This window comes from Gossypium hirsutum, chromosome D09, assembly GCF_007990345.1.
Source record: "Gossypium hirsutum isolate 1008001.06 chromosome D09, Gossypium_hirsutum_v2.1, whole genome shotgun sequence".
NCBI classification, from domain to species: domain Eukaryota; kingdom Viridiplantae; phylum Streptophyta; class Magnoliopsida; order Malvales; family Malvaceae; genus Gossypium; species Gossypium hirsutum.
The window spans coordinates 9,737,356-9,750,725 of NC_053445.1; the positions used below are offsets into that span (position 1 = coordinate 9,737,356).

The 13,370-nt window shown below is 33.0% G+C and overlaps 1 non-coding gene across 1 annotated transcript; it reads right to left on the reverse strand.

Annotated features, from left to right (window-relative positions):
• Positions 1–4,106: 4,106 nt before the first annotated feature.
• LOC121221441 (small nucleolar RNA R71) lies at positions 4,107–4,212 on the reverse strand. The gene has a single exon (XR_005918833.1). It is a non-coding gene; the product is annotated as a small nucleolar RNA R71 (small nucleolar RNA).
• Positions 4,213–13,370: the final 9,158 nt, after the last annotated feature.

Sequence of the window (13,370 nt, forward strand, 5' to 3'; positions counted from 1 at the left end):
TAAAAAAAGGTAAAAGTAAAAAATTAATTAACGGACATGGAAAAATTTTCACTAAAAATGTATTAAATGCTAACCTGTTTAGGGTATGCATAATAATTATGTGGATATTAAAGATTGCTTAAGAAAATGAAAAGTAAATAGTAATTATAATTGAGATTGAGATATATTTTGGGTTTTCTATTATTTTCAAGATATAATGGTCGATTAGGTTATTGATTTTGGAATATTCATGCATATTAAATTGAGATTTACTTTTTCTATTTTCCTACAACAAACTACCCATGTTTTTCATTTCATTATGTACCTAATATAGGTTTTTTTATATAAATATACTTTAAATTTTTTCATATCTATATGTGTATACTATACTATTAGGTATTAGGCAAACTTTGGTATGATGGAAAGCGTATTTTTTTTTGGAAATTTAATTAGTTGGGTAGTGATTTCAACATTTAGTATGTCAAATTTTATTTATTTTAATTGGAATCTAATTTTTTGTTAAAAATTACTTTTTCATAAACATGTTGTGATTCCCATGGTAAAAGGTAAGAATGTTACTTTCTCATGTAGATTAGAAATTTAAAAATTATCAAAACGAAATTAATCTTATTTTATATTAGTTTAGGGTATTAGTATATAAACGAAGATGAAGCTATTGCCTCCTTCCTACTACTTGATTTTCTCTACAACGGATTCTTCAAAACTAAGTTTTTTTTTTCTCTAATTTTATTTTGAGTAAATTACATTCAAGGTCGCTAAATTATTAGTAAGTTTATATTTTGGTCACTCAATTTTAAAATATACAAAATCGTTGTTGTATGGGCTTCTCTGTTCGTATCACCTACAACAGTCAAAAGCTTTCCTCCTTATCTTTTATAGTTAGTTTCTTTTCATGAAACAACTTTGAATGTCACGAATCTACAACTAAAATTTGAATAACTTTTTTCTTCGATCTCAGATATTAATCATCAGATCGAGTTATATCTAAGTTATGTTCTTCTACTTGTCGATGGGAATCGATCTGTCGTACTAATCGTAGAATCGTAGCTTGGAGTATGCTAGTTGAACTTCTTTAAAAATAAACTTAACAACCTAGTGACTTAACAAAAAGCTTTTGTATAGTTTAGTGGCTTAGATGAAAATTTTTGAATAGTTTAATGACTATTTTGTAACTTTTTGAAGTTGAATGACCTAAATGTAAACTTACTAATAGTTTAGTGACCTTAGATGTAGTTTACCCTTTTATTTTTATATGTGTATTTAATATATATTATATGGTTTACATACTATATTTTTTTCTATTATTTTTTTCTTTTAGTATATTAATTGAAAATTCAATTTTATTATAGTATTTATGAATCCAGAAAAAAGAAAAAAAATTTAAGGTTTAAGTTTGGCTCTAAGACTAATTTGACCATAATCTTTTTGCATGATTTACCTTTCAATTATGGTTTGTTGTATATGATTAAGAATTTTATTGAAATAATTTTCGAGAATGAGCAAATGATTGACAACTTATTTAAAAGTGGAATAGATAACACAAGAGCTCAATCAAATCCTAAAGCAGTTATGTATTATATTCAAGTAAAATATCCAACATAAATTATGTTACATTGGAGCTTTGAAGAAAAATGTAAAAATTATCAATTAAATTTTAATACTAAATATGTATTTCAAATATGTGTTAAGAATTAAGTTTATTATAAAAACTAAATACATTAATATTATATTTCATTTAATAATGGTAAATTCATAAATCATCATTATATTTTTAGGAAAGTAATTAACAAACCCAATGTGATAATGTAACTTTTCCAAGATTTTAATTAATATCTTTCAATATATACCAAAGTTGTAAAGTAATCTTCTTGGTGTAAACTCGAAATTATATAGGATTTATCTAGTAGTTTTTACCACTTTTTTACTTAAAAAAATATTAATCTTGAGTATTTGTTAATTAATTAAGTGAATTTTGCTTAAATTTTAATAATGGACATGAATTTATAAAGTATGCAAATTTGTGCCTTTTTATATGATGTTATGCATAAAATTAAAGTATTTCATGTTAATTATTAATATGTTAAATTTACTTATGCAGTGGGACCATAGAGTTGAATTTATGATAATATTGCATAGACATTAGCTATTATTCTCATGTGTTGGACAACAAGACCAAGCTTAGTGGGTCATCAAGATGCCACCTTGACCCAATAAAAAAAGATAATACATGTTGGTCAAGTCTACAAGCTAATTGGGTCATTAACCGTCTAGTTCAAGAGAAGAGAGGCCCAATTCGACAACCACAATTGGGCAACCAATAAATCAATTTTGGGACAATTATTTGAAGGCCCTCACACTTGGAAGAACATTGGAAATCAGAACACAAGATTTGCTTGAGAAACCGTCCATCCCTTGCATTATTCTAGCATGAACCAAACCACCTTTTCTTCCACATATCATGGCCAGTCACAGGAGGGAGAAATCCAAGGGATTGTTGCTGCTATTTTTAGTAAATTCTCCCACCTACTTCAAGTATAAATACCACACCTATCTCACCTTTTCAACCATCCCTTACTCATCCCTTCATCCCTCATTTTCACAACATTCTTTATTCTCTCTCTTGCTCTCTTCATCCACCACGCCTATCATTCCATTTTTCCCTTAGTTCTTAGCTAGCAAAAACCTTGAAAAGATCATCTCTTGGTCAATCACCTTGAAGAGCTATTAGCAAAAGTGCAACAGGAGGAGCGGAGGAAAACACCTTCAATCAAAGTCCGCGAGACTACCGACATGAAATTGAGTTTATTCTTCCCTTATTTTAAAATGGTAGCTTAAATTTGTTTAGATAGATTAATTGCATTAATTCAATGAGATTTGTTTGATTTGTATAGTTTTTAGGTTTATGTGATTAAACTATTTCAAACCTAACCCGTCCCTGTTACTTCACATAAATATTAAGAAACTTTTAGTTTAAGATGATCAGTAAAATGCATGTTTCACTAAGTATAAAATTCGGAAAGGACTTAATTTGATTTCCAAACTTACAAAAGATTGAGTTACCATGGAATGTTTTTCGAACACTGTTAAGAATGATGAAAATGAATCAAGAAGATTAATGTAGTTATCCTAGCCTATTCCTGTTATTGATTGTTGAAGTTGTGTTTCTACTGCTAAATCCATTCATACATTTAGATAATTTGCATACTTGAATTAAAATTACATTAGGGATCAATTTTGCATCTAGTTAAATTAATCTAGTTTGATCACCATCACTCAAATTATTGTGTTTTTATTACCAAATTGTTAACTTATAATTTTACAACTAATCAATTAACATACACAGTCCCTGTGGAGATGATAACACTTTTACCTACTTATTACTTGATAATGACTGTGTACACTTGCACAAACCGAGCGTAACAAGTTTTTGGTGCCGTTGTCGAGGACTATTGGCATAATAATTTTTTTGAAATTATTTTTCCAGTTTGGTTTTTATCTAACTTCTAACTTTACTAATTTATTCTTTATTTTTTTGATTTATTTTCAGGTGTTTCTGAGCATAGATCAAATTATCGATATATTACTTGTAGACCCTGAGATCGAGTGGACATTTAGACAGAGAAGACGTTAGAGATCAACTCAAAGGCAAGTCGAGATGGACTCTAGAAATCAAAATGATGGACAAGGTAATAGAGCTGATCATGTGTACAATTTAATTCTTCTTGTTGATGATATGGATCGTGCCATAAGACAATACACTATGCCACTTTTCAATGAATTAAATTCGGGAACTAAGAGGTCAAATATTAAGGCACCGTAATTCAAATTGAAACTGGTGATGTTTCAAATTCTTCAAACGGTGGCTCAGTTCAGTGGTATGCCCATGGAAGATCCACTTCTTTACCTTCGATTACTCATGAAGGTAAGTGATTCATTTAAAATAGTCGGTGTTACTGAAGACGCATTGTGGTTGAAGTTGTTTCCATACTCGTTGCGAGATCGAGCACGAGCATGGCTGAATTCATTACTACCAAGTTTAATAACTACTTGGCAATAATTAACAGAAAGTTTTTTGGTTAAGTATTTTCCACCGAGTAAGAACTCCAAGTTGCGAAATGAGATAACCACTTTTTCACAATTGGATGAGGAATCCTTGTACGAGGCGTGAGAAAGATTCAAGGAGTTACTTCGTAAGTGTCCTCATCATGGAATTCAACATTGTATCTAGTTGGAGACATTTTATAACGGTCTAAACACACTGATGGTAGATGATTCTGCGAATGGTGCGATTTTTTCTAAGTCTTATAATGAGGCTTACGAGATCATTGAGAAGATCGCTAGCAACAACTATCAATGGCCAACAAACCGAGCAACTTTAGGAAGACAAGTAGCTGAAGTGCACAAAGTGGACGCACTAACATCACTCTCAGCTCAAGTATCTTCTATTTCCTCAATGTTAAAACAGTTTACCACTAATGGTTCTAATAGTTTTACAGCTCAATCACCAAGTCCATATGATGTTGTTTTTTGCGTATATTGTGGGGATCGCCATTCTTTCGAGAATTGCCCTTCAAACTCTGAGTTTGTTTGTTACATAAGGAATTAGTCTCAAAATTGAAGTGGACAAAAACCATAGTTCAACTTCAATAATCCTTCATGGCGTAATCATCTAAATTTTTCTTGAAGTAACCAAGGAAATGGACCGAACAACACCTACATGCAGCATAGACTCAAGGGTTTAACCAACAAGCTTCAAAACCATTTCAAGCTGAATTACCAAATAGTTTGGAGGACTTGTTGAAGGCGTACACGGTGAAAAATGACGCCTTAATCTAAAGTTAAGTAGTAACATTGAGAAATCTAGAGAACCAGTTGGGTCAGTTAGCTACTGAGCTTCGTAATAGACCACAAGGAGCTTTGTCGAGTGATACAGAAAATCTAAGGAAATTGGGTAAGGAACATTGTAAGGTAGTTGCATTACAAAGTGGTAAGATTTTGGAACCCAAAGAGGTTGTGATTGAGGATGAGCTTATTGAGAAGGAGGAAAGTCAACCAACAACTGAAGTTCCTACACTAGAAAAGCTAGATGTTGAGAAATCTGATGAGGTAAAATCTAAACTAGTGTATTCTGATAAGCTAACACCTTCTTTTGCAGATTTGCCTCATTAAAAAAGTTGTCTGATTCAACCTAAAGTTTCATCACCTCTATAACCTTAAAGACTCCAACAGCATAAGTAGAAACAAGAGGTGTAATTAAAGAAGTTCTTGGATGGTTTAAAGCAACTTCACATCAACGTCTCGTTAGTGGAAGCTTTAGAGCAAATGCTCAATTATGTGAAGTTTATGAAGGATATTCTATCCAAGAAGAAAATACTTAGTGAGTATGAGACGGGAGCCTTAACAAAGGAGTGTAGTGCATTCTTACAGAATAAGCTACCATCAAAACTGAAAGACCCTAGAAGCTTTACTATACCCTGTAATATAAGAGAATCTTATTGTAGTAAAGCTTTGTAAGATTTAGGAGCAAGCATCAACTTGATACCCAAATATATTTACAAACTATTGGGAATAGGTGAAGTAAGAGCCACTACAGTGACACTTCAACTAACATATCAATTTTTAGCATATCCCGAGGGAAAGATCGATGATGTTTTGGTAAGAGTTGATAAATTCATTTTTCCTGCTGAATTTATTGTCTTAGATTTTGAAGTAGATAAGAAAGTGTTGATCATCATTGGGAGACCTTTCCGGGAAGAATATTGATAGACGTGCAAATAGAACTCACGATGAGAGTTCAGGAATGTTCTTAAAGCTATGAAATTTCTTAATTCGATGGAGGAATGTTCAGTAATGGAAAAGCTAAAAACCTTAGTTTCTATAGAATAGGAGAACAATTTTGAAGACCCATTGGAGAACACTTTAAGGTCTAAGCCATTGGAAGATGAAAAATGTAATAAAAACATGGCTTTGATGGAAGCCAATCCGAGGGATTATGTTCAACCAGCACGGTTTGAACCACTAGAATTGAAAGTTTGGGAATTTACACAACCAAATTTGTCAATCAATGAACCACCTTAACTCGAACTTAAGGTACTTCATTCCCATTTAAAATAAGTTTATTTAGGCAACTGTTCTACCTTGACTGTGATTGTTTCAACAGAATTAACAGAACACCAAAAGGAACAACTAATTGTTGTTTTAAAGAAATTTAAAAAGGCAATTGGTTGGACCATAGCTGAGATTCGAGGTATAAGCCCTCCCTTCTGTATGCACAAGATTATTTTAGAGAAAGGTGAGCGAGCTAGAATCAATGGGCAAAGGAGACTTAATCCTATCATGAAAGTGGTAGTGCGGAAGGAAGTGATCAAATGGTTAGATGCGGGAATTATCTACCCCATCTTAGATAGTTCATGGGTAAGTCCAGTAAAATGTGTACTAAAGAAAGGTGGAATCACGATTGTCGAGAATGAACATAATGAGTTAATCTTGACGAGAACTGTCATGGGTTGGAGAATTTGTATTAACTACAGAAAGTTGAACAAAGCCACTCGAAAGGATCATTTTTCGTTGCCTTTCATGGATCAGATGTTAGATCGATTGGTAGGTAACAAATTTTACTGCTTTTTAGATGGATATTTGGGATACAATCAAATAGTTGTAGCCCCAGAATATCAACATAAAACCACTTTTACATGTCCGTACGGTACATTTGCTTTTAGGTGAATGTCTTTCAACTTATGTAATGCACTGGCCACATTTCAGCGATCTATGATGGCAAATTTCACTTATATGGTGGAAAATTTTGTCGAAGTTTTCACGAATGGTTTTTCTGTTTTTGGCAACACTTATGATGTTTGTTTGTGTAATTTGGCTAAGATACTAAAAAGATGCGAGGAGGCGAATCTTGTCCTTAACTGGGAGAAATGTCATTTTATGGTTAAGGAGAGAATTGTCTTAGGACATAAACTTTCCAAAAACAAGATCGAAGTTCATAAAGTGAAGGTGGGCGTAATTGAAAAATTACCACCACCAGTTAGTGTGAAAGGAGTTCGTAGCTTCTTAGGCCATGTCAGTTTTTATCGAAGGTTTATCAAGTATTTTTCAAAACTTTCTAAACCTTTGTGTATGCTTTTATAAAAATGTATTATTTTTTTATTTTAACAAAGCATGTTTAAAAACTTTTGAGGAATTGAAAAATCGTTTAATCTTAGCCCCAATAATTGTTACACCTGATTGGAACTCTCCTTTTGAATTGATGTGTGACGCAAGTGACTTCGCTGTTGGAGCTATGATGGGTCAAAGAAGAAACAAAATGTTTTACCCAATCTATTATGCAAGCAGAACTTTGACAGGAGCCCAACTCAATTACACGGTAACTGAGAAAGAACTTTTTGCTGTAGTTTTTACTTTTGAAAAGTTTCGTTCATATCTTATAGGTACTAAAGTTACAGTATTTACTGACCATGCGGCCATTAAGTACTTGCTCACGAAGAAAGATGCTAAACCAAGGTTAATTCGATGGATACTTTTACTATCAAGGGTGTTGAAAACCAAGTAGCTGACTATTTATCAAGGTTGGAACAAAATGAGGTAACCCCTTCACTTGTTCCAATTAATGAAAAATTTCCTGATGACCATATCTCCGAGGTAAGTCAAATTCATGAAACACATTGGTTCGCTGATTTTGCAAATTATTTAGTATGTGGAATAATTCCTCAAGAAATGGCATACCAACAAAGGAAGAAATTCCTTCATGATAGTCGATATTATTCATAGGATGATCCGTTTTTGTTTAAACAATGTGCAAATAACATAATCAGGAAATGCATAGTTGAAAGTGAAATTGTCGAGATCTTGTACCATTTCCATTCATTTCCTAATGGGGGACACTTTGGTGGTTCCCGTATTACAGCAAAGATTTTACAAGCAGGATTCTTTTGGCTAACACTGTTTAAGGATGCATATGCATATGTGAAAAACTGCGATAGATGCCAAAGGAAGAAAAACATATCAATGAGGAACGAGATGCCCTTGACAAATATTTTAGAGGTTGAATTATTCGATGTATGGGGAATTGATTTTTAGGCCCGTTTCCTTCTTCTTACAGGAATAAGTATATTTTGGTAATTGTGGGTTATGTATCCAAGTGGGTTGAAGTTAAGGCATACCTAACAAATGATGTTAAGGTAGTTATATTCCTACATAAGCATGCGTTTACATGGTTTTGGACTCCGAGAGCTATAACTAGCGATGAAGGATCTTGCTTTGTAAATAAATGGCTTAAGTGGTTGCTTGACAAGTACGATGTGAAACATAAAATTGCTACTGCCTATCACCCATAATCAAATGGGCAAGTTGAAAGGGTGAATTGTGAAATTAAAGGTATTCTTGAGAGGTTAGTGTGCCTTAATAGAAAATATTAGTCTCGAAGGCTCAATGATGCTCTATGGGCCTATCGAATTGCTATTAAGACACCATTAGGAATGACTCTTTATCGATTAGTATTTTGAAAGGTATGTCATTTGCCACTTGAATTAGAAAATAAAGCTCACTAGGCTTTGAAACAATTAAATTTGGATATTAAACAAGTCGGTGAGAGAAGAATGTTATAGCTTGACAAGTTGGAAGAGTTGAGGTTATTTTCATACGATAATGCTAAGAGGTATAAAGAAAAGACTAAGAGATCTCATGACAGTCGTGTACAACCTCATGAATCCAAAAAAGGTCAGAAAGTGTTGTTGTTTAATTCGAGGCTAAGGTTATTTCTTGGGAAGCTCAAGTCCCGATGGAAAGGACCTTATACCATCTATAAAGCTTATCCATATGGAGCTGTAGAATTGTACGACAACCAGTGAGATACGTTTAAAGTTAATGGTCAACATTTCAAACACTATTGGGATGGTGAAGTTGAGCGAATTGAAACTTCATTCAATTTAATAGACACTTAATTTTTCATGTTTTTACTTTTTAATAAATAATTAGAAATTATTTTTCTTAAATTAGTACATTTAATTAATTATGTCTAAGGAGATTGAAACTTAAGCGAGACCATTTGTGACCCCTCCAACCTTTCATGGGAATTAATTTAATGTAATATTTTGAGAATAAATTTTCTAATTAACTTCAAAATTTTTATTTTCATTTTAATCTTGTTTTTAATGTTAATTTTACTTGTTTATGTTTAATAAGGGGATCAAATTGGCCCAAGTACTAATCAGTTTATTTCATTTTAAGTAGTCTAGTTTGTAAATACAGTTTGGGCTCAAGGCCTGAAACAACAAAGAGGAGAAAATTTACTCCACATTGTCGTCCAAATGGTTCCCAAAAACCTATTGTTGCCACCACTTTCTTTTCCATCTTACCTTGCCGCCCAACCCCCCTTTGTAGTTAAATTTTTGCTACAAGTTTTCCCTAATTTACTAATATATAAACCCCTCTTTACCACCATATTTTTCACAACCATTCAAGCAATTAGCTTAAACCCTAGCCACTTATTCTTTTTCCTCTTAGCCATCGGCCTTAAATCCCGAATAATCTCCCCAATTTCCTTCCCTTATCACAAAACCCTCCTTATTGCCGTTGCATAACTCTTATCGAAACAATCTTATCGTCGCTGAAAGGCTTCCACCACCACAATCCCGTTACTTTTGCAAGCCTATCACCATCACAAACCTCTTGCTACCATCTATTGCCAATTTCTTTTCCTTTCCTTTTGCCAAAATTCTGCCTATTTTTAGGGAAAAATCACCATGTCTCACAAAAGAACTAGATCTTCCAAGACCTCTATCGAAAATTCGATCGTGATTCAAGATGAGGAAGTGAAAGAAATGTTTGATTCCATCTTCAAAAATCAACCTATGATGCAAGAAAAAGGTTTCAATTTGGAGAGCAATGACAAGTTGGTGGTGCCCCTTCCAATTCGAAAAATAATTAATGCCCTCAATTGGAACTATTTTTGTGATGCGCGATCACTACCTAAAGAAGAGTTAGTTTGAAAATTCTATGCTAAATCGTGCCAGATGCTACTGAAGTTCTTGTTCACAAAAATAAGGTAACCCTTACTTCTAAGTCAATTAATGATTTATTTAATCTGCCTGATGTTGAAGAAAATGAGTACTTTGCCATGATGACAAATATAAATTGGGATTTTCTTCAACAAGTGCTTAATGTTGTTGCAAATCCGGGATCCCAATAGATTATAAGAAAGTATGGTAGTCATTCTTGCCGAAAGGAATATTTAAAACCGATGGCTAAGGTATGGTTCTACTTTGTTCAATATAACTTCATGCCTATCTCACATAGTTCCACCATCTTGATGGAACGAATTCTTTTGTTGCACGCAATTATGACAGAAAGGTCTATCAATGTTGGGAAAATTATTCTCAAAGAGATCCACGATTGTGCCAGAAAGAAGGTAGAAAGTGTTTACTTTCCATCATTGATTACTTCACTTTGCTTAAGGGCCCAAGTTAAATCAAAAGCAAACTTGAAGGGCTAGTATGTTCAATGTTGCATCATAGCCCATGATCTTGAAAGGTTAGTGGAGAATGTCCATGAGTTAAACCCAATTGAACCAAGTGAGCCAACCAAACTAGAAACTGATGACTTGTCTAATAAATCTAAACCGAAATCTGACTCAGTTGAGGAGAGAGATGAAGTAGAATCTGAATAGGAACCAAACAACCCTGAACCGGTGATGGAATCTAATGTTGCTGAACCAGTAAAGTTGAGTTTTAATCCTGAGTTGACCATGCCAATGCCTACTTCAAATACTATAAAAGAAATTAGAATTTTCAACTATGATGGATATGTGGAAATTCATGCATAACCAACAACAGGCCTATTGGAGATATGCAATTCGAAATACTTTTAAGAATATCTCTAACACTTTTGTTCCTGAGTTCCCATATCATATCTTCGAGACATGGCAAGAAGAGCTTATGGGATCAAGTGTGACCAAGAAGGGAAAGGAGAAAGACTTAGACGACAATTTGAATTAAAAATGGGAACTTTCTTTTTCTTAGTATTTTTAGTTATTTACTTTCGCAGTTAGTTGTTTTCACACAATAAAATTGCAGGCATGAATAAAATAAAGTTCAATGCCTCTACTCTAATAAAAAAAACTAAGTAGTGTGGTAATATGAATGAACATGTCTATGATTGGATTGTTGAGAAAGACTTAGTACTTAAGCAGTCTTCATGACTCACCTCTCTTTCTTGCTATCCTAACTGGTGTTTAATTCTCATTCATTACTTTGCTTACACAATCAGGACTTTGTTTCTTTTTAAGGTAGGGGCAGGGCAATATTAACATGAAATTTATTTAGAATAGCAGTGAGCATCAATTTTAAATTTTTTTCTTAAGTATGTTTCAATGATTACACATAAGTATGTTGAAATAAAATGATGTTTAGAGAAAAAAATTTTCATAAGTTAGCTCAAATGCAAGTATGGATTCTGATTTTATGTGAGTTTTTTTTATGTTATCTTAAGTTATGGAATGCTTGTATGTTCTTAGGTCGTATGTAGCCTTTTGCCATGAAAATTGAACTTCTTTTGAAATAGACATGCATGAAGGTTTAATCTTTAGAATTGACTTAGTAACTTTCTTGAGGAAAAATCCTAGGAGGCATAAGAATCTAAACATGATTTAGGCACATTTTCTTTGGATCATTTGAGCATTTCGAGCCTACCATATGAATGTGACCTTTGAAACCTTAATTTTAGCCTTCAAGCCTATTTTTGATGTTTACCTACATAATAAGCCATTTACCATCTTTTTTTTAAAGCTTATCTTATTTTTGCACCTATCTTAACTATACTTGTCATGGTGAGTAAAGATCGAGGAAAAATTCAAATAGATGTACATGTTATTAATATGTTCAGAGGTGTTTAAAAAAGAGAGAGAGAGAGAAAGAGAGCTCCATTCAAATGTCAAGCAAAAAGAACAAAATAAATAGCTCAAAGTATTAAGAAATATTGGGCATGTGCTTCAAAATTAAGTTTGAGGGGGTAAAGAACCCATTAGTTGGAGAGATGTACCTCAAATTGATCCAAGGCAAAGCTAAGGTTAAGATTACTGAACCTAAAAATTCACTTCTCTTTTATCCTTACCTTGAGCCTAGCCCCGTTACAACCGTATAAAAGACCTATTAATTTTGATGATTATGCTGACTATATTAGTGGAGAGGAATTACTAAGTTTAACATATAAGAACCATTAACTAAACCTTATGATTGTTCTATTTGATTTATAAGAAATTTTGATTAAATGGTGAATGATATGTATGATCTTCAAAAGCATGCACTTTATGACTTATGCTAGCATCTTTCCACGCTTAGAATAAAAATTTTGAAATAATGTTTGCATATGAGCGGCTTATCAATAAAAAAAGTTTGTGAGCATGATTTTTTTGATGCGTGATTATGTGCAAAGATTGATGCTGCTGAATCATATTGCAAAATTGCCTTAGCAAATTTTTTTGCTGTACCTGAACATTACTTGGGACAAACAATTGTTTAAGTTTGGGGGTGTGTAAACTTGAAATTATATAGGATTTTTCTAGTAACTTTTACCACCTTTTTATTTAAAAATAATATTAATCTTGATTATTTGTTGATCAATTAAGTGAGTTTTGCTTAAATGTTAATAATATATATGAATTTATAAAGTATGTGAATTTGTGCCTTTTATATAATTTTGTGCATAAAATTAAAGTATTTCATGTTATTTATTAATCTGTTAAATTTACTTATATAGTGGGACCATAGAGTTGAGTTTATTATAATGTTGCATGGGCATGAGCTATTATTCTCATGGGTTGGACCACAAGAACAAACTTAATGGGTCATCAAGATTCCACCTTGACCTAATAAAAAAATATGATACATGTTGGTCAAGTCTACTAGCTAGTTGGGTCATTAACCGTCCAATTCAACAGAAAATAGGCCCAATTCGGCAACCACAATTGGGCAGCCAAGAAATCAATTTTGGGACAATTATTTGAAGGTCCTCACACTTGGAAGAACATTGGAAATCGGCACACAAGATTTGCTTGAGAAACCGTCCACCTCTTGTATGATTCAAGCAAGATTTCATGCTTTAATCAAGCAACCAAACCACCTTCTCTTCCACATATCATGGTCTGGGATAGGAGGGAGAAATCAAAGGGATTGTTGCTACTATTTTTAGTAAACTCTCCCACCTACTTCAAGTATAAATACCACACCTATCTTACCTTTTCAATCATCCCTTACTCATCCCTTCATCCTTCATTTTCACAACTTTCTTCATTCCCTCTCTGGCTCTCTTCATCCATCACACCTATCATTCCTTTTTTTTCTTTAGTTTTTAGCCAGCAAAAGCCTTGA